Raw genomic sequence first — 21,277 nt, 5'->3', positions numbered from 1 at the left:
AACAATATTATACGTGTATTGAAGTAGTGTATAGTATAGATCAATAGTGAACTTACACTAAACAGAACAGTATAACAGTATATTGAAGTAGTGTATAGTATAGATCAATAGTGAACTTACACTAGAACAGAACAATATTATACGTGCATTGAAGTAGTGTATAGTATAGATCAATAGTGAACTCACACTAGAACAGAACAATATTATACGTGTATTGAAGTAGTGTATAGTATAGATCAATAGTGAACTTACACTAGAACAGAACAATATTATACGTGTATTGAAGTAGTGTATAGTATAGATCAATAGTGAACGTACACTAGAACAGAACAATATTATACGTGTATTGAAGTAGTGTTTAGTATAGATCAATAGTGAACTTACACTAGAACAGAACAATATCATACGTGCATTGAAGTAGTGTATAGTGTAGATCAATAGTAAACTTACACAACAACAGAACAATATTATACGTGTATTGAAGTAGTGTATAGTATAGATCAATAGTGAACTTACACTAAACAGAACAGTATAACAGTATATTGAAGTAGTGTATAGTATAGATCAATAGTGAACTTACACTAGAACAGAACAATATTATACGTGCATTGAAGTAGTGTATAGTATAGATCAATAGTGAACTCACACTAGAACAGAACAATATTATACGTGTATTGAAGTAGTGTATAGTATAGATCAATAGTGAACTTACACTAGAACAGAACAATATTATACGTGTATTGAAGTAGTGTATAGTATAGATCAATGGTGAACTCACACTAGAACAGAACAATATTATACGTGTATTGAAGTAGTGTATAGTATAGATCAATAGTGAACTCACACTAAACAGAACAGTATAACAGTATATTGAAGTAGTGTATAGTATAGATCAATAGTGAACATATACTAAAGAGAACAATATTATACGTGTACTAAAGTAGTGTATAGTATAGATCAATAGTGAACTTACACTAAACAGAACAATAGTATATGTGTATTGAAGTAGTGTATAGTATAGATCAATAGTAAACTCACATTAAACAGAACAATATTATACGTGTATTGAAGTAGTGTTTAGTATAGATCAATAGTGAACTTACACTAGAACAGAACAATATTATACGTGTATTGAAGTAGTGTATAGTATAGATCAATAGTGAACATATACTAAAGAGAACAATATTATACGTGTACTAAAGTAGTGTATAGTATAGATCAATAGTGAACTTACACTAAACAGAACAATAGTATATGTGTATTGAAGTAGTGTATAGTATAGATCAATAGTAAACTCACATTAAACAGAACAATATTATACGTGTATTGAAGTAGTGTTTAGTGTAGATCAATAGTGAACTTACACTAGAACAGAACAATGTTATACGTGCATTGAAGTAGTGTATAGTATAGATCAATAGTAAACTTACACAACAACAGAACAATATTATACGTGTATTGAAGTAGTGTATAGTATGGATCAATAGTGAACTCACACTAGAACAGAACAATATTATACGTGCATTGAAGTAGTGTATAGTATAGATCAATAGTGAACTTACACTAGAACAGAACAATATTATACGTGCATTGAAGTAGTGTATAGTATAGATCAATAGTGAACTCACACTAGAACAGAACAATATTATACGTGTATTGAAGTAGTGTATAGTATAGATCAATAGTGAACTTACACTAGAACAGAACAATATTATACGTGTATTGAAGTAGTGTATAGTATAGATCAATAGTGAACTCACACTAGAACAGAACAATATTATACGTGTATTGAAGTAGTGTATAGTATAGATCAATAGTGAACTTACACTAAACAGAACAATATTATACGTGTATTGAAGTAGTGTATAGTATAGATCAATAGTGAACTCACACTAAACAGAACAGTATAACAGTATATTGAAGTAGTGTATAGTATAGATTAATAGTGAACTTACACTAGAACAGAACAATATTATACGTGCATTGAAGTAGTGTATAGTATAGATCAATAGTGAACTCACACTAAACAGAACAGTATAACAGTATATATAAGTAGTGTATGGTATAGATTAATTGTGAACTTACACTAGAAGAGAACAATATTATACGTGCATTGAAGTAGTGTATAGTATAGATCAATAGTGAACTCACACTAGAACAGAACAATATTATACGTGTATTGAAGTAGTGTATAGTATAGATCAATAGTGAACACATATACTAAAGAGAACAATATTATACGTGTACTAAAGTAGTGTATAGTATAGATCAATAGTGAACTTACACTAAACAGAACAATAGTATATGTGTATTGAAGTAGTGTATAGTATAGATCAATAGTAAACTCACATTAAACAGAACAATATTATACGTGTATTGAAGTAGTGTTTAGTATAGATCAATAGTGAACTTACACTAGAACAGAACAATATTATTCGTGCATTGAAGTAGTGTATAGTATAGATCAATAGTAAACTTACACAACAACAGAACAATATTATACGTGTATTGAAGTAGTGTATAGTATAGATCAATAGTAAACTTACACAACAACAGAACAATATTATACGTGTATTGAAGTAGTGTATAGTATAGATCAATAGTGAACTTACACTAGAACAGAACAATATTATACGTGTATTGAAGTAGTGTTTAGTATAGATCAATAGTGAACTTACACTAGAACAGAACAATATCATACGTGCATTGAAGTAGTGTATAGTGTAGATCAATAGTAAACTTACACAACAACAGAACAATATTATACGTGTATTGAAGTAGTGTATAGTATAGATCAATAGTGAACTTACACTAAACAGAACAGTATAACAGTATATTGAAGTAGTGTATAGTATAGATCAATAGTGAACTTACACTAGAACAGAACAATATTATACGTGCATTGAAGTAGTGTATAGTATAGATCAATAGTGAACTCACACTAGAACAGAACAATATTATACGTGTATTGAAGTAGTGTATAGTATAGATCAATAGTGAACTTACACTAGAACAGAACAATATTATACGTGCATTGAAGTAGTGTATAGTGTAGATCAATAGTAAACTTACACAACAACAGAACAATATTATACGTGTATTGAAGTAGTGTATAGTATAGATCAATAGTGAACTTACACTAAACAGAACAGTATAACAGTATATTGAAGTAGTGTATAGTATAGATCAATAGTGAACTTACACTAGAACAGAACAATATTATACGTGCATTGAAGTAGTGTATAGTATAGATCAATAGTGAACTCACACTAGAACAGAACAATATTATACGTGTATTGAAGTAGTGTATAGTATAGATCAATAGTGAACTTACACTAGAACAGAACAATATTATACGTGTATTGAAGTAGTGTATAGTATAGATCAATGGTGAACTCACACTAGAACAGAACAATATTATACGTGTATTGAAGTAGTGTATAGTATAGATCAATAGTGAACTCACACTAAACAGAACAGTATAACAGTATATTGAAGTAGTGTATAGTATAGATCAATAGTGAACATATACTAAAGAGAACAATATTATACGTGTACTAAAGTAGTGTATAGTATAGATCAATAGTGAACTTACACTAAACAGAACAATAGTATATGTGTATTGAAGTAGTGTATAGTATAGATCAATAGTAAACTCACATTAAACAGAACAATATTATACGTGTATTGAAGTAGTGTTTAGTATAGATCAATAGTGAACTTACACTAGAACAGAACAATATTATACGTGTATTGAAGTAGTGTATAGTATAGATCAATAGTGAACATATACTAAAGAGAACAATATTATACGTGTACTAAAGTAGTGTATAGTATAGATCAATAGTGAACTTACACTAAACAGAACAATAGTATATGTGTATTGAAGTAGTGTATAGTATAGATCAATAGTAAACTCACATTAAACAGAACAATATTATACGTGTATTGAAGTAGTGTTTAGTGTAGATCAATAGTGAACTTACACTAGAACAGAACAATGTTATACGTGCATTGAAGTAGTGTATAGTATAGATCAATAGTAAACTTACACAACAACAGAACAATATTATACGTGTATTGAAGTAGTGTATAGTATGGATCAATAGTGAACTCACACTAGAACAGAACAATATTATACGTGCATTGAAGTAGTGTATAGTATAGATCAATAGTGAACTTACACTAGAACAGAACAATATTATACGTGCATTGAAGTAGTGTATAGTATAGATCAATAGTGAACTCACACTAGAACAGAACAATATTATACGTGTATTGAAGTAGTGTATAGTATAGATCAATAGTGAACTTACACTAGAACAGAACAATATTATACGTGTATTGAAGTAGTGTATAGTATAGATCAATAGTGAACTCACACTAGAACAGAACAATATTATACGTGTATTGAAGTAGTGTATAGTATAGATCAATAGTGAACTTACACTAAACAGAACAATATTATACGTGTATTGAAGTAGTGTATAGTATAGATCAATAGTGAACTCACACTAAACAGAACAGTATAACAGTATATTGAAGTAGTGTATAGTATAGATTAATAGTGAACTTACACTAGAACAGAACAATATTATACGTGCATTGAAGTAGTGTATAGTATAGATCAATAGTGAACTCACACTAAACAGAACAGTATAACAGTATATATAAGTAGTGTATGGTATAGATTAATTGTGAACTTACACTAGAAGAGAACAATATTATACGTGCATTGAAGTAGTGTATAGTATAGATCAATAGTGAACTCACACTAGAACAGAACAATATTATACGTGTATTGAAGTAGTGTATAGTATAGATCAATAGTGAACACATATACTAAAGAGAACAATATTATACGTGTACTAAAGTAGTGTATAGTATAGATCAATAGTGAACTTACACTAAACAGAACAATAGTATATGTGTATTGAAGTAGTGTATAGTATAGATCAATAGTAAACTCACATTAAACAGAACAATATTATACGTGTATTGAAGTAGTGTTTAGTATAGATCAATAGTGAACTTACACTAGAACAGAACAATATTATTCGTGCATTGAAGTAGTGTATAGTATAGATCAATAGTAAACTTACAGAACAACAGAACAATATTATACGTGTATTGAAGTAGTGTATAGTATAGATCAATAGTAAACTTACACAACAACAGAACAATATTATACGTGTATTGAAGTAGTGTATAGTATAGATCAATAGTGAACTTACACTAGAACAGAACAATATTATACGTGTATTGAAGTAGTGTTTAGTATAGATCAATAGTGAACTTACACTAGAACAGAACAATATCATACGTGCATTGAAGTAGTGTATAGTGTAGATCAATAGTAAACTTACACAACAACAGAACAATATTATACGTGTATTGAAGTAGTGTATAGTATAGATCAATAGTGAACTTACACTAAACAGAACAGTATAACAGTATATTGAAGTAGTGTATAGTATAGATCAATAGTGAACTTACACTAGAACAGAACAATATTATACGTGCATTGAAGTAGTGTATAGTATAGATCAATAGTGAACTCACACTAGAACAGAACAATATTATACGTGTATTGAAGTAGTGTATAGTATAGATCAATAGTGAACTTACACTAGAACAGAACAATATTATACGTGTATTGAAGTAGTGTATAGTATAGATCAATAGTGAACTCACACTAGAACAGAACAATATTATACGTGTATTGAAGTAGTGTATAGTATAGATCAATAGTGAACTCACACTAAACAGAACAGTATAACAGTATATTGAAGTAGTGTATAGTATAGATCAATAGTGAACTCACACTAGAACAGAACAATATTATACGTGCATTGAAGTAGTGTATAGTATAGATCAATAGTGAACTCACACTAAACAGAACAGTATAACAGTCTATTGAAGTAGTGTATGGTATAGATTAATAGTGAACTTACATTAGAACAGAACAATATTATACGTGCATTGAAGTAGTGTATAGTATAGATCAATAGTGAACTTACACTAAACAGAACAATATTATACGTGTATTGAATTAGTGTTTAGTATAGATCAATAGTGAACTCACACTAGAACAGAACAATATTATACGTGTATTGAAGTAGTGTATAGTATAGATCAATAGTGAACACATATACTAAAGAGAACAATATTATACGTGTACTAAAGTAGTGTATAGTATAGATCAATAGTGAACTTACACTAAACAGAACAATAGTATATGTGTATTGAAGTAGTGTATAGTATAGATCAATAGTAAACTCACATTAAACAGAACAATATTATACGTGTATTGAAGTAGTGTTTAGTATAGATCAATAGTGAACTTACACTAGAACAGAACAATATTATTCGTGCATTGAAGTAGTGTATAGTATAGATCAATAGTAAACTTACACAACAACAGAACAATATTATACGTGTATTGAAGTAGTGTATAGTATAGATCAATAGTAAACTTACACAACAACAGAACAATATTATACGTGTATTGAAGTAGTGTATAGTATAGATCAATAGTGAACTTACACTAGAACAGAACAATATTATACGTGTATTGAAGTAGTGTTTAGTATAGATCAATAGTGAACTTACACTAGAACAGAACAATATCATACGTGCATTGAAGTAGTGTATAGTGTAGATCAATAGTAAACTTACACAACAACAGAACAATATTATACGTGTATTGAAGTAGTGTATAGTATAGATCAATAGTGAACTTACACTAAACAGAACAGTATAACAGTATATTGAAGTAGTGTATAGTATAGATCAATAGTGAACTTACACTAGAACAGAACAATATTATACGTGCATTGAAGTAGTGTATAGTATAGATCAATAGTGAACTCACACTAGAACAGAACAATATTATACGTGTATTGAAGTAGTGTATAGTATAGATCAATAGTGAACTTACACTAGAACAGAACAATATTATACGTGTATTGAAGTAGTGTATAGTATAGATCAATAGTGAACTCACACTAGAACAGAACAATATTATACGTGTATTGAAGTAGTGTATAGTATAGATCAATAGTGAACTCACACTAAACAGAACAGTATAACAGTATATTGAAGTAGTGTATAGTATAGATCAATAGTGAACTCACACTAGAACAGAACAATATTATACGTGTATTGAAGTAGTGTATAGTATAGATCAATAGTGAACTCACACTAAACAGAACAGTATAACAGTATATTGAAGTAGTGTATAGTATAGATTAATAGTGAACTTACACTAGAACAGAACAATATTATACGTGCATTGAAGTAGTGTATAGTATAGATCAATAGTGAACTCACACTAAACAGAACAGTATAACAGTCTATTGAAGTAGTGTATGGTATAGATTAATAGTGAACTTACATTAGAACAGAACAATATTATACGTGCATTGAAGTAGTGTATAGTATAGATCAATAGTGAACTTACACTAAACAGAACAATATTATACGTGTATTGAAGTAGTGTTTAGTATAGATCAATAGTGAACTCACACTAGAACAGAACAATATTATACGTGTATTGAAGTAGTGTATAGTATAGATCGATAGTGAACACATATACTAAAGAGAACAATATTATACGTGTACTAAAGTAGTGTATAGTATAGATCAATAGTGAACTTACACTAAACAGAACAATTGTATATGTGTATTGAAGTAGTGTATAGTATAGATCAATAGTAAACTCACATTAAACAGAACAATATTATACGTGTATTGAAGTAGTGTTTAGTATAGATCAATAGTGAACTTACACTAGAACAGAACAATATTATTCGTGCATTGAAGTAGTGTATAGTATAGATCAATAGTAAACTTACACAACAACAGAACAATATTATACGTGTATTGAAGTAGTGTATAGTATAGATCAATAGTGAACTTACACTAGAACAGAACAATATTATACGTGTATTGAAGTAGTGTATAGTATAGATCAATAGTGAACTTACACTAAACAGAACAATATTATACGTGTATTGAAGTAGTGTATAGTATAGATCAATAGTGAATTTACACTACAACAGAACAATATTAGAAATCACTAATGCGAAAAATTACCACATTTTGTTTTATATCTGAATTAGTTAATTAATTAATAACAATTAATGACCGAAGTGTGTGTTACAGACTAGGTATCTGTGAATCACCTTTATGACAGGAAGATATGGAGTTTTACAGACTAGGTATCTGTGAATCACCACCTTTATGACAGGAAAATATGTAGAAAGCAATCAAATATCATTTCTTAACCTCAAAATTACAAGAACTGACACACAATTCAAAACACAAATCCACCGAAAAATCACCCACACTTGACTATACATTCCTTGGGACTCAGCATATGAAACAAAACAAAAACTCAACATACTAAGAAACCAAATAAACACAGTCATAAAACTATGCTCACCAGATAAAATTAACGATAAATTAGACAAAATAAAACAATACTTCATCAACATCAATAAGTTTCCTCCACAAACCGTAGAAAACATTATACGCACACACCTAGACAGAAAGCAAAATCAACCAACTAAAGTAAATACAGCTCACGAATCAAAAAACCACGAAACCATATACTGCTCCATACCATATATTCCTGACATCAGCAAACAAATAACGAACATTTGGCAAAAATTAGTAATAAAATATGACATTCCAGTTAATACCAAATTTATTCAAAAACCAGGCACAAAACTGAGGTCTATACTATGTAAAAACTACACTGACAAACACCACACCAACATTATTTATAAAATACAATGTGATAACTGCCACGACTTCTATATTGGAGAAACAAGTAGAAAAATGAAAACCAGATTCAAAGAACATAAAAAGTCACCTTCACACGTTTTCGAACACTGCAAATAAAATAAACACAACATAACCATAGAAAACACTCAAATACTAAATAAAGAAACAAACATAAACAAACGCAAAATTAAAGAAGCCTTACTTATACAACAACTTAAACCCAAAATAAACCAATATAAAGGAACGCCTTTATACCTATATTAATATAATAAAATAAATAAAATTATATATTCAAACATCTAACACCGCCCTCTACATTTCGACACATAGTTACACAACCCCTTTCAAACATGTGGTCAGCTTCCGGTCAGTTACCTCTTTCTTTGTGAACCTGGCGATGACCGAGGAAGGTCGAAACGTTGTTCGCTCTTCTATGTAAAATATTTTCTCAACCCAAACGAGCCGTTTTTGGTTGAAACTTGGTTTCTACTACATGTTTACTTATTTTGGTTGGCTATCAAGCATGTGGTCAGTTATTTTCTTTGGTTTCTAATATATGTTTACTTATTTGGGTTGGCTATCAAGCATGTGGTCAGTTATTTTACTTGGTTTCTACTACATGTTTACTTCTTTTGGTTGGCTGTCAAGCATGTTTTGAGTTATTTTTACTTGGTTTCTACTACATGTTTACTTTTTTGGATTGGCTATGAAGCATGTGGTCAGTTATTTTACTTGGTTTCTACTACATGTTTACTTATTTGGGTTTGCTATTAAGCATGTGGTCAGTTATTTTACTTGGTTTCTACTACATGTTTACTTATTTGGGTTTGCTATCAAGCATGTGGTCAGTTATTTTACTTGGTTTGTACTACATGTTTACTTCTTTTGGTTGGCTGTCAAGCATGTTTTGAGTTATTTTACTTGGTTTCTACTACATGTTTACTTTTTGGATTGGCTATGAAGCATGTGGTCAGTTATTTTACTTGGTTTCTACTACATGTTTACTTATTTGGGTTTGCTATTAAGCATGTGGTCAGTTATTTTACTTGGTTTCTACTACATGTTTACTTATTTGGGTTTGCTATCAAGCATGTGGTCAGTTATTTTACTTGGTTTGTACTACATGTTTATTTATTTGGGTTGGCTATTAAGCATGTGGTCAGTTATTTTACTTGGTTTCTACTATATGTTTACTTATTTGGGCTTGTTATCAAGCATGTGGTCAGTTATTTTACTTGGTTTCTACTACATGTTTATTTATTTGGGTTGGCTATCAAGCATGTGGTCAGTTATTTTACTTGGTTTATACTACATGTTTACTAATTTGTTTGGCTATCAAGCATGTGGTCAGTTATTTTACTTGGTTTCTACTATATGTTTACTTATTTGGGTTTGCTATCAAGCATGTGGTTAGTTATTTTACTTGGTTTCTACTACATGTTTACTTATTTGGGTTTGCTATCAAGCATGTGGTCAGTTATTTTACTTGGTGATGTCGAGAAACCCACTTGTTGAGAAATTTATATGCAAAAGCGGCTCGTTTGGGTTGAGAAAATATTTTACATAGAAGAGCGAACAACGTTTCGACCTTTTTCGGTCATCGTCAGGTTCACAAAGAAAGAGATAACTGACCGGAAGCTGACCACATGTTTGAAAGGGGTTGTGTAACTATGTGTCGAAATGTAGAGGGCGGTATTAGATGTTTGAATATATAATTTTATTTATTTTATTATATTAATATAGGTAAAGGCGTTCCTTTATATTGGTTTAATTTGGGTTTAAGTTGTTGTATAAGTAAGGCTTCTTTAATTTTGCGTTTGTTTATAAGTAGAATAATGGAAACCAGATTCAAAGAACATAAAAATCACCTTCACACGTTTTTCGAACACTGCAAGTCAAATAAACACAACATAACCATTGAAAACACTCAAATACTAAATAAAGAAACGAACATAAACATTGATAAAGTATAAAAAGTTTCACACTTTAAAACAAAATATTATCACGTTTGTTTTTCAAACTTATAATTTCGAGTCTCGACGAACATAACAAGTAGTTCAATGTGATTTTATTCTAAAACACAAACAATCAACAAATGAGACGGTGTGCAAACCATTATACGAAATAAATAAAACATAATCGGAATGTAACTGTTGTAGTTACTGATATTATATAAAAAACATGACAACACAGGCACACAATGAGTTAGAATGTTAACAGACAAAACAGCTCACTTGTGATTTAATAGTTATATATTGGTAAATGTTAGTTATTTCCTGTGTTGTTACGTAAGGATGATGTACATGCCATCCCTACCATCTTGTTTAATTGTTACTGAAAGACTGACGCTAGCCATCCTTTGTTCACTTCCTGCCATCTCTACCATCTTGTTTAATTCTTTCTGAAAGACTGACGTTAGCCATCCTGTGTTCACTTCCTGCCATCTCTACCATCTTGTTTAATTGTTACTGAAAGACTGACGTTAGCCATTCTTTGTTCACTTCCTGCCATCTCTACCATCTTGTTTATTTGTTTCTAAAAGACTGATGTTAGCCATCCTTTGTTCACTTCCTGCCATCTCTACCATCTTGTTTAATTGTTACTGAAAGACTGATGTTAGCCATCCTTTGTTCAATTCTTGCCATCTCTACCATCTTGTTTATTTGTTTCTGAAAGACTGATGTTAGCCATCGTTTGTTCACTTCCTGCCATCTCTAACATCTTGTTTAATTGTTTCTAAAAGACTGATGTTAGCCATGCTTTGTTCACTTCCTGCCATCTCTACCATCTTGTTTAATTGTTTCTAAAAGACTGATGTTAGCCATCCTTTGTTCACTTCCTGCCACATCTACCATCTTGTTTAATTGTTACTGAAAGACTGATGTTAGCCATCCTTTGTTCAATTCCTGCCATCCCTACCATCTTCTTTAATTGTTACTGAAAGACTGATGTTAGCCATCCTTTGTTCACTTCCTGCCATCCCTACCATCTTCTTTAATTGTTACTGAAAGACTGATGTTAGCCATTCTTTGTTCACTTCCTGCCATCTCTACCATCTTGTTTATTTGTTTCTGAAAGACTGATGTTAGCCATCTTTTGTTCACTTCCTGCCATCCCTACCATCTTGTTTAATTGTTTCTAAAAGACTGATGTTAGCCATCCTTTGTTCACTTCCTTTTATAAAAAGTTTTCTTTACTTCTTTGCTTATTTTTAATGAAGTGTTTTAATAGACACAGGAAGGTTATATTTATAACACAATGATATTTCAATTATGATATTTATGGTTTATCTATTATTGGCTGGTAATTCCTGTTTCACTCTGTAACCAAGCTTTTCAAAGGAACATCACATGTCTGTACAAAAGCGAACGTCAAGGGGTAATGGTAACATCGTTTTCACCAGAATTATGATTTTTTAAATTACTACTAGTTAGTAATACCTATAAAAACTGATACTCTCTTTGTAACAGACCCGGCATGGGTAAGTGTGTTAAGACGTTTGACTCGTAATCTGAGGGTTTTGGGTTCGAATCTAGGTCGCACCAAACATGCTCTCCTTTCACCATTGGGGCGTTATAATATGACGTTCAATCCCACTACTCGTTGGTAAAAGAGTAGCCCAACAGTTGGCGGTGAGTGGTGATGACGAGCTACCTTCCCTCTAGTCTTACACTGTTAAATTAACAAGAAACTCAAACGTCTTTCTATGATAGTTAAAGACATTCCAGAACTTGTTATTACATAGATATTGTTGTAAAAGGAAACATTGGCAGTGCTACAGCTTACCTTATACAAACATAAACCTGCAAAACATTTGCAGTCAAATTAATATGTTTATTTCAACAGTATTTCTTTTAATACAGAATTTCTAGACCAATACATAAGAATTCTAATCGCAAACACCAAAATCTATAAGTTCACTTGTTTTAACCTTATATTAATTAAGCTTTTACTAAGACCTATATTCGACTAAGAATTGGATTAACACTACAAGTTGTGGGCATTGTTTTGTTTTAGTTTATTTAGGGCTAAACATTATAGTACATAATTCTACAGTCTGACGTTAGACTTTTATAAGCTTTCACTACGTTGGTTTACAAAATGTCTACTGAAGTATATTTACATCTACCATCTTTGTTTACATCCATTGAAATGAAGTGCGCATGCGCAATTAGTTAGTATGGTGCGAGTTCATTCTGAGGACAGACAAAAACCGAGTTTATTATAACAAATCTTGTAAAACCATTCCCTTTATTTATTCTGTCACCAGGTGACTCATTGGTAAGTATTGGGGTTTATAACATTTAATATCTGGTTTCGATACTCGCGATGGACAGAGTACAGCTTGCTCAACAAAAACAAACAAACAAAGAAACTTTTATACCTTAAATAATGATTGACTTCGTATCTAAACATGATGGCTAAGACTAGATTACCTTAGAATTATTATAGAAACGTTACCTTTAGACAAACAAACAAACTTTTGATTCTTTAAATAATCTACGACTTCTTACCTAAACATGACGGCTAAGACTAGATTACCTTAGAATAATTGTAGAAACGTTACCTTTTGACAAACAAACAAACTTTTGATTCTTTAAATAACCTATGACTTCTTATCTAAGCATGATGGCTAAGACTAGATTACCTTAGAATTATTGTAGAAACGTTACCTTTAGACAACATTAAAGCAAGAGGGTTGGAAACGAGCGAGTATCTAAGGTTGAAAGATTTCTAGATCTCTTGTCGTATCTCAACGAACCCATAAACTTGTTGGAGTGTAAAAGGTTTTACTTGTTTACCAAGCACATGCCATTCATTCTGTTCTCATCCCTCACAAAGTGAAAACAACTCAACAGCTCTCTTCTTCCTCGTAAAAAAAAAAAAAAAAGTTGAGAAATCCAAAGAAATCGATTTTTCATCCTATCTCTGCGTGTTTTTATTATGTGTGAATTTTTCTCTTTACTATGACTGACGATTGTATACATTGTACAAAAAAAATATTTATCAATTAATATTGTGTTGGGCCTGGCATGGCCAGGTGGTTAAACCACTCGGCTCGTAACCTGAGCGTCGTGGATTCAAGTCCCTGTCGCACCAAACATCCTAGCTCTTTCAGCCACGGGGGTGTTATAATGTTACGGCCAATCCCACTACTCGTTGGTAAAAGAGTAGCCCAACAGTTGGCGGTGGGTGGTGATAACTAGCTGCCTTCCCTCTAGTCTTACACTGCTAAATTAGGAAAGGTTAGTGTAGATAGCCCTCGTGTAACTTTATGTAACATTCAAAACAAACGATTATAATGTGACGGTCAATCCCACAATTCGTTGGTAAAAGAGTAGTCCAAGAGTTGGGTGGTGATGACTAGCTGCCTTCCCTCTAGTTTTACACTGCTAAATTAAGGACGACGAATGCAGATAGCCACATTGTGTTCTTTTCTATACAACCACAATATTCATGTGAACTTACAATCCATTTCACGGAAATGTATAATTTACAATCATGTTACCAATATAGCATGGCCACTTTACTCACTTATATAGTTCTTTAACATATGTTATAAGTTACGTATCAGTTCGATAACCGATCAACTGACGACAAAGTTGTTGTTCGTAGTTAAGCACAAAGGTACACAATGGGCTGCCTGTGCTCTGTCCACCACAGATATCGAAACCCGCATTCTAGCATTATAAGTCCGCTGACATACCTCCGTGACACTAGGGGCGATAACGAAGTGCACTAATTAATTACAAAAACAACGTGTTTATTTTTTTATCTGTTTTCTTCATGTTGGACTCAGCAGACAGGCTTTTTAGGGAACAGATGAAACCTTTTCAAATACCTCTACGACATTCGGTACCTTATATGGTATCCTATCAAAGATTTGAGTGCAATATGCTACCTTTTTTTTTTTTTATGTAGGCTGGTAAGGTAATAATAACAATCAGAAGAATTACCAATGGTCGTTTCGAGTGGATTTTCCTCATCTTGCAAGTCTAACATGCGTGATTTTTGTGCATGTTTATACGTGTACAGTCCCAGTAGTCGATAATAAAGGTTTTATAGCGTTGTTTGAACCAAATCCTTATTGTTTATGGCGTTGTTTGCTCGAACGTTCTATTATGGTTAACCTTGTGATTGATATTATGAACTCTTTCGCGTGATTATAATATATTGCCATCTAGCGACAAATAATTACACTATATTACTCTTTAATTGAAATCGTTCTAAAGTTTAAGGTGTTAATGTCACAACAGGTGTAAGGTAATTAATTAAAAGAAAAGTAGCGTTTTACGATCCATCAATTAAATAATAAAAACGATCACTAATTAATTAAAAACATCCTCTGTGCATTAGTTTGTTAATACTTAACAAAATTACTTTTCAACAACATTGTTTTAAAAACACAATATGTTATAATGAAAACGTACACATATGTCAGTGTGGAAACAAGCAACAACGTTTATATAAACAATCCACATAAACGTAAGCACATCTTAAGTAATAAACAAGCAAATTGTATATAGACGTGCCACAGAAATGTTGTGTACCTGACGTAAAAAACAGCAACAAAATAAGTTATATATACAAGTTCCAGTTATTTATAAAAACAACGTTTAGAAGAGGAAGTTGACCTGACGTAAGAAGCAAACAAATTGTATATCTATATATGTAAAACTTGTATGTATAAATATGTACACACACACGTACACACAAGGTATAAAAAAAAGTAGGCTTAACGTGACTTTAACTTAATATATAGCTACTATTTTGAAACTTCGCTTTGAGGTCGTTCGGTTATTATCTAGTTTATAAGGAAAGATCTTCAGGAGAGCTTTCTGTTTTATTTAGTCAGAGGGTCGCAGTTTCGAACCCCCCACACCAAATATGCTCGCCCTTTCAACCGTTGGGAAGTTATATTGTATCGGTCAATCCCACTATTCGTTGGTAAAAAGAGTAGCCCAAGAGTTGGATGCCTTCTCTCTAGTTTTACGCTGCAAAATTAGGGACAGCTAGCGCAGATAACCCTCGAGTAGCTTTGTGCGAAATTCAAAAAGAGACAAACAAATAATCTTTCCAAGTATCTATAACTCAAATATTACCCATGTGTTTATTCGAAAATAAGTCCTCGACCTTTTTGTGTGAGAAGATTTGTAACACTAAAAATTTGGTAAATTTTGTAGTAGTTTAGTATTAAAAAAATCAACAACAAATAAACAAAAAAATCGATTATGAACAATAAAATCCTTAAGATATTTTAAAAATGGTTCTATACACATTTCTCTAACAGATGGAAGCACAAATCAACATACTCTTCATAGTTTTTATTGATTACTGAGTAAATCTGAAATGATTAGATTTTATCTCATGATTCAGTAATTGTATAACTTTGATAGCTGAAAACAAGGAAATTGTTGGGAATGGATGAGATGAAAAAGTTACTCCTGGTTTTGTGATAAATAAGTTTTAACCCTGACAACAAATAAGATGTGAAACTTAACACAGTATCAGTATTAATATAGTATCACGGCTAAATGTTTGTGCAAACTGACTTCACACGATTTAAATAAACACAAACACACACATCTGGTTATGACCAAAAGAAGACGTCTTTGGTCACTTGCTTTGAGAATCATGATATGACGCTTAGATATTAGATCAGATTGGAACCTAGTGGTATGTGTTTTCTTATAGCAAAATCACATGAGGCTATCTGCTGAGTCCATCGAGGAGAATCGAACTCCTGATTTTAGCGCTGCAAGTCCGTAGATTTACCGCTGTACTAGCAGGGGATGAACCTAGTGGTTGGGTATGACCAACTGATGTGCTATGCCTAAAACTTTGGTGTAACAGTGTGAATAAAATAAGGTTATTGTGCTGGGTGTGGCCTAGTCATTAAACTCCCACACAGAAAGTACAGCTTGTGTCCCGTTGCTGCAGTTTCGGGTTTTTCCAAATTGGAACTTTGGCTGTGTTATAAGAGTGACAGTCAAATGTCACTATTTGATTTGAGAAGTGTAGCTCAATAGTTGGCGGTTTGTTTTGTTGACCAGTTGCCTTCCCAGCATCTTATCAATACAAAAGAGACGGTTAGCACTAATACGTGTTGTGCAGCTAAGCACGAATATCTGGAAGGAACAAGCACATAAGCGACTGGTGTCAGTCACAAGAAATAAGAATATTCGTACCAGTGTATATGTCACGTGATTTTTATTTCTGTATGTGACGTTTGTGAACCTTTCGTTTAATGTTTTCTGTTTGATGTAAAATACAGATAAATCATAACGATAACCTGAGAAGTCTGTATAGAATCACTTATCGATACTATTCCAACATTGGAATGTAACTTATAGATGTGTGGACAGACAGATTTGTGCTGTGCTTATTGTGTTCTAATCTTTAAATATCTATAACCCATTTTCACTCCCCGCAGTTCTAACCCTCACCTTGAAAGAACTAACGTGCCATTATTTTTAGATTTAGTGGTGCTTTTATATAGGCCATTAAGAAAATCTATAATTTACACATAGTAATTACACATTATGACTTGGGCAAAGACATGATATTGTATTCGAATGTTTAGGTATGTATAAAGACAAGAACCAAGGCAGTATGTGAATGTTAATATCTAAACGTAGTATTATTTTTATTAATACAAGAAACGTTAATTGAAAACTGTTATGTTTTTATATATAAATGATACTCGATCTCAAACTAATTTTTAACCCAGGATTTAGGGTTAGAAGTCTGTCGTTTTGTATCAAAAATACTTGTTTGGAAAAGAACAAAAATGTATAATAATTCACGAGTATGTTTTTTTTATAGCCAACCCACATAGGGCTATCTGCTGCGTCTACCGAGGGGAATCAATCCCCTGTTTATAGCGTTGTAAATCCGTTGACTTACTCCTGTACCAACGGCAAATAACTGATAGAATAAACCTTTAAAATTATAAATATTTATAGCATGATAAATTTTAAACATACAAAGAAGTAAGGTTTAAGAGGTGAATGTATCTGAAAATTGAAATTTGAACAAATGATTGACGAATTACAATAAAGTACAGCTTCTGAATATGTCATCAATACATGGGACATATCCTTCAAAACTCACTTCAGGTCCTCCAAATAACATGTTGATAAATAATGAGAAAAAGAAAAATTATATTGCCAAGGTCGACAATCTAAAGGTTACCATTATTACCAGGTGAACAATGTTACCAGGACGTGGTATGAGTTTGTTGTAAAAGAGGTGGTATAAGTTTCTTGTATAAGGAGGTGGTATAAGTTTCTTGTATAAGGAAGTGGTATAGGTTTCTTGTATAAGGAGGTGGTATAGGTTTCTTGTATATGGAGGTGGTAAAAGTTTCTTGTATGAGGAGGTGGTATAAGTTTCTTGTATAAGGAGGTGGTATAAGTTTCTTGTATCAGGAGGTGGTATAAGTTTCTTGTATAAGGAGGTGGTATAGGTTTCTTGTATAAGGAGGTGGTATAGGTTTCTTGTATATGGAGGTGGTATAAGTTTCTTGTATGAGGAGGTGGTATAAGTTTCTTGTTTGGAGATGGTATACGTTTGTTGTAGAAGAAGGTGGTAAAATTTTCTTGTATCAGGAGGTGGTATAAGGTTCTTGTATAAGGAGGTGGTATAAGTTTCTTGTATCAGGAGGTGGTATAAGTTACTTGTATAAGGAGGTGATATAAGTTTCTTGTATCAGGAGGTGGTATAAGTTACTTGTATGACGATGTGGTATAAGTTTCTTGTATGAGGAGGTGATATAAGTTTCTTGTATCAGGAGGTGGTATAAGTTTCTTGTATGAAAAGGTGGTATAAGTTTCTTGTATAAGGAGGTGGTATAAGTTTCTTGTATAAGGAAGTGGTATAAGTTTCTTGTATCAGGAGGTGGTATAAGTTACTTGTATGACGATGTGGTATAAGTTTCTTGTATCAGGAGGTGGTATAAGTTACTTGTATGACGATGTGGTATAAGTTTCTTGTATAAGGAGGTGATATAAGTTTCTTGTATAAGGAGGTGGTATAAGTTACTTGTATGACGATGTGGTATAAGTTTCTTGTATAAAGAGGTGGTATAAGTTTCTTGTATAAGGAGGTGATATAAGTTTCTTGTATCAGGAGGTGGTATAAGTTACTTGTATGAGGATGTGGTATAAGTTTCTTGTATGAGGAGGTGGTATAAGTTTCTTGTATCAGGAGGTGGTATAAGTTTCTTGTATGAAGAGGTGGTATAAGTTTCTTGTATCAGGAGGTGGTATAAGTTTCTTGTATGAGGAGGTGATATAAGTTTCTTGTATAAGGAGGTGGTATAAGTTTCTTGTATGACGATGTGGTATAAGTTTCTTGTATGAGGAGGTGATATAAGTTTCTTGTATCAGGAGGTGGTATAAGTTTCTTGTATGAGGAGGTGGTATAAGTTTCTTGTAGAAGGAGGTGGTATAAGTTTCTTGTATGAGGAGGTGATATAAGTTTCTTGTATCAGGAGGTGGTATAAGTTTCTTGTATGAGGAGGTGATATAAGTTTCTTGTATCAGGAGGTGGTATAAGTTTCTTGTATGAGGAGGTGGTATAAGTTTCTTGTAGAAGGAGGTGGTATAAGTTTCTTGTATGAGGAGGTGGTATAAGTTTCTTGTAGAAGAAGGTGGTAAAATTTTCTTGTATCAGGAGATGATATAAGTTTCTTGTATGAGGAGGTGGTATAAGTTTCTTGTATGAGGATGTGGTATAAGTTTCTTGTATAAGGAGGTGGTATAAGTTTCTTGTATAAGGAGGTGGTATAAGTTTCTTGTATGAGGAGGTGGTATAAGTTTCTTGTAGAAGGAGGTGGTATAAGTTTCTTGTATGAGGAGGTGATATAAGTTTCTTGTATCAGGAGGTGGTATAAGTTTCTTGTATGAGGAGGTGGTATAAGTTTCTTGTATCAGGAGGTGGTATAAGTTTCTTGTATGAGGAGGTGGTATAAGTTTCTTGTATGAGGAGGTGGTATAAGTTTCTTGTAGAAGAAGGTGGTATAATTTTCTTGTATCAGGAGGTGATATAAGTTTCTTGTATCAGGAGGTGGTATAAGTTTCTTGTATGAGGAGGTGGTATAAGTTTCTTGTATAAGGAGGTGGTATAAGTTTCTTGTATGACGATGTGGTATAAGTTTCTTGTATGAGGAGGTGGTATAAGTTTCTTGTATCAGGAGGTGGTATAAGTTTCTTGTATGAGGAGGTGATATAAGTTTCTTGTATGAGGAGGTGGTATAAGTTTCCTGTAGAAGGATGTGGTATAAGTTTCTTGTATAGAGGAGGTGGTATAAGTTTCTTGTATGAGGAGGTGGTATAAGTTTCCTGTAGAAGGATGTGGTATAAGTTTCTTGTATGAGGAGGTGGTATAAGTTTCTTGTAGAAGGAGGTGGTATAAGTTTCTTGTATGAGGAGGTGGTATAAGTTTCTTGTATGACGAGGTGGTATAAGTTTCCTGTAGAAGGATGTGGTATAAGTTTCTTGTATGAGGAGGTGGTATAAGTTTCTTGTAGAAGGAGGTGGTACAAGTTTCTTGTATCAGGAGGTGGTATAAGTTTGTTGTAGAAGGAGGTGGTATAAGTTTCTTGTACGATGGGGTGGTATAAGTTTCTTGTAAAAGTAGGTGGTATAAGTTTCTTGTATGAGGAGGTGTTATAAGTTTCTTATACAAGGAGGTGGTACAAGTTTCTTTTAAAATAGGAGGTATAAGTTTCTTGTATAATGAGGTGGTATAAGTTTCTTGTATGAGGAGGGGGTATAAGTTTCTTGTATAAGGAGGTGGTATAAGTTTCTTGTATAAGGAAATGGAATCAGTTTCTTGTAGAAGGAGGTGGTACAAGTTTCTTGTATGAGGAGGTGATATGAGTTTCTTGTATCATGAGTTGGTATAAGTTTGTTGTAGAAAGAGGTGGTATAAGTTTCTTGTACGATGAGGTGGTATACTTTTCTTGTATAAGGAGGTGGTATAAGTTTCTTGTATGAGGAGGTGGTATAAGATTCTTGTACAAGGAGGTGGTACAAGTTTCTTTTAAAATAGGTGGTATAAGTTTCTTGTAAAAAGAGGTGATATAAGTTTCTTGTATATCGAGGTGGTATAAGTTTTTTGTATAAGGAGGTGGTATAAGTTTTTTGAATCAGGAGGTGGTATAAGTTTTTTCTATCAGGAGGTGGTATAAGTTTTTCTATAAGGAGGTAGTATAAGTTTCTTGTATAAGGATGTGGTATAAGTTTCTTGTATGAAGAGGTGGTATAAGTTTCTTGTACAAGGAGGTGGTACAAGTTTCTTGTATAAGGAGGTGGTATAAGTTTCTTGTATAAGGAGGTGGTATAAGTTTCTTGTATAAAAAGGTGGTATAAGTTTCTTGTATAAGGAGGTGGTATAAGTTTCTTGTATAAGGAAATGGTATAAGTTTCTTGTATATGGAGGTGGTATAAGTTTCTTGTATGAAAAAGTGGTATAAATTTCT

This window comes from Tachypleus tridentatus, chromosome 5, assembly GCF_004210375.1.
Source record: "Tachypleus tridentatus isolate NWPU-2018 chromosome 5, ASM421037v1, whole genome shotgun sequence".
Lineage (NCBI taxonomy): Eukaryota > Metazoa > Arthropoda > Merostomata > Xiphosura > Limulidae > Tachypleus > Tachypleus tridentatus.
Note: the sequence above shows the minus strand (reverse complement) of the source record.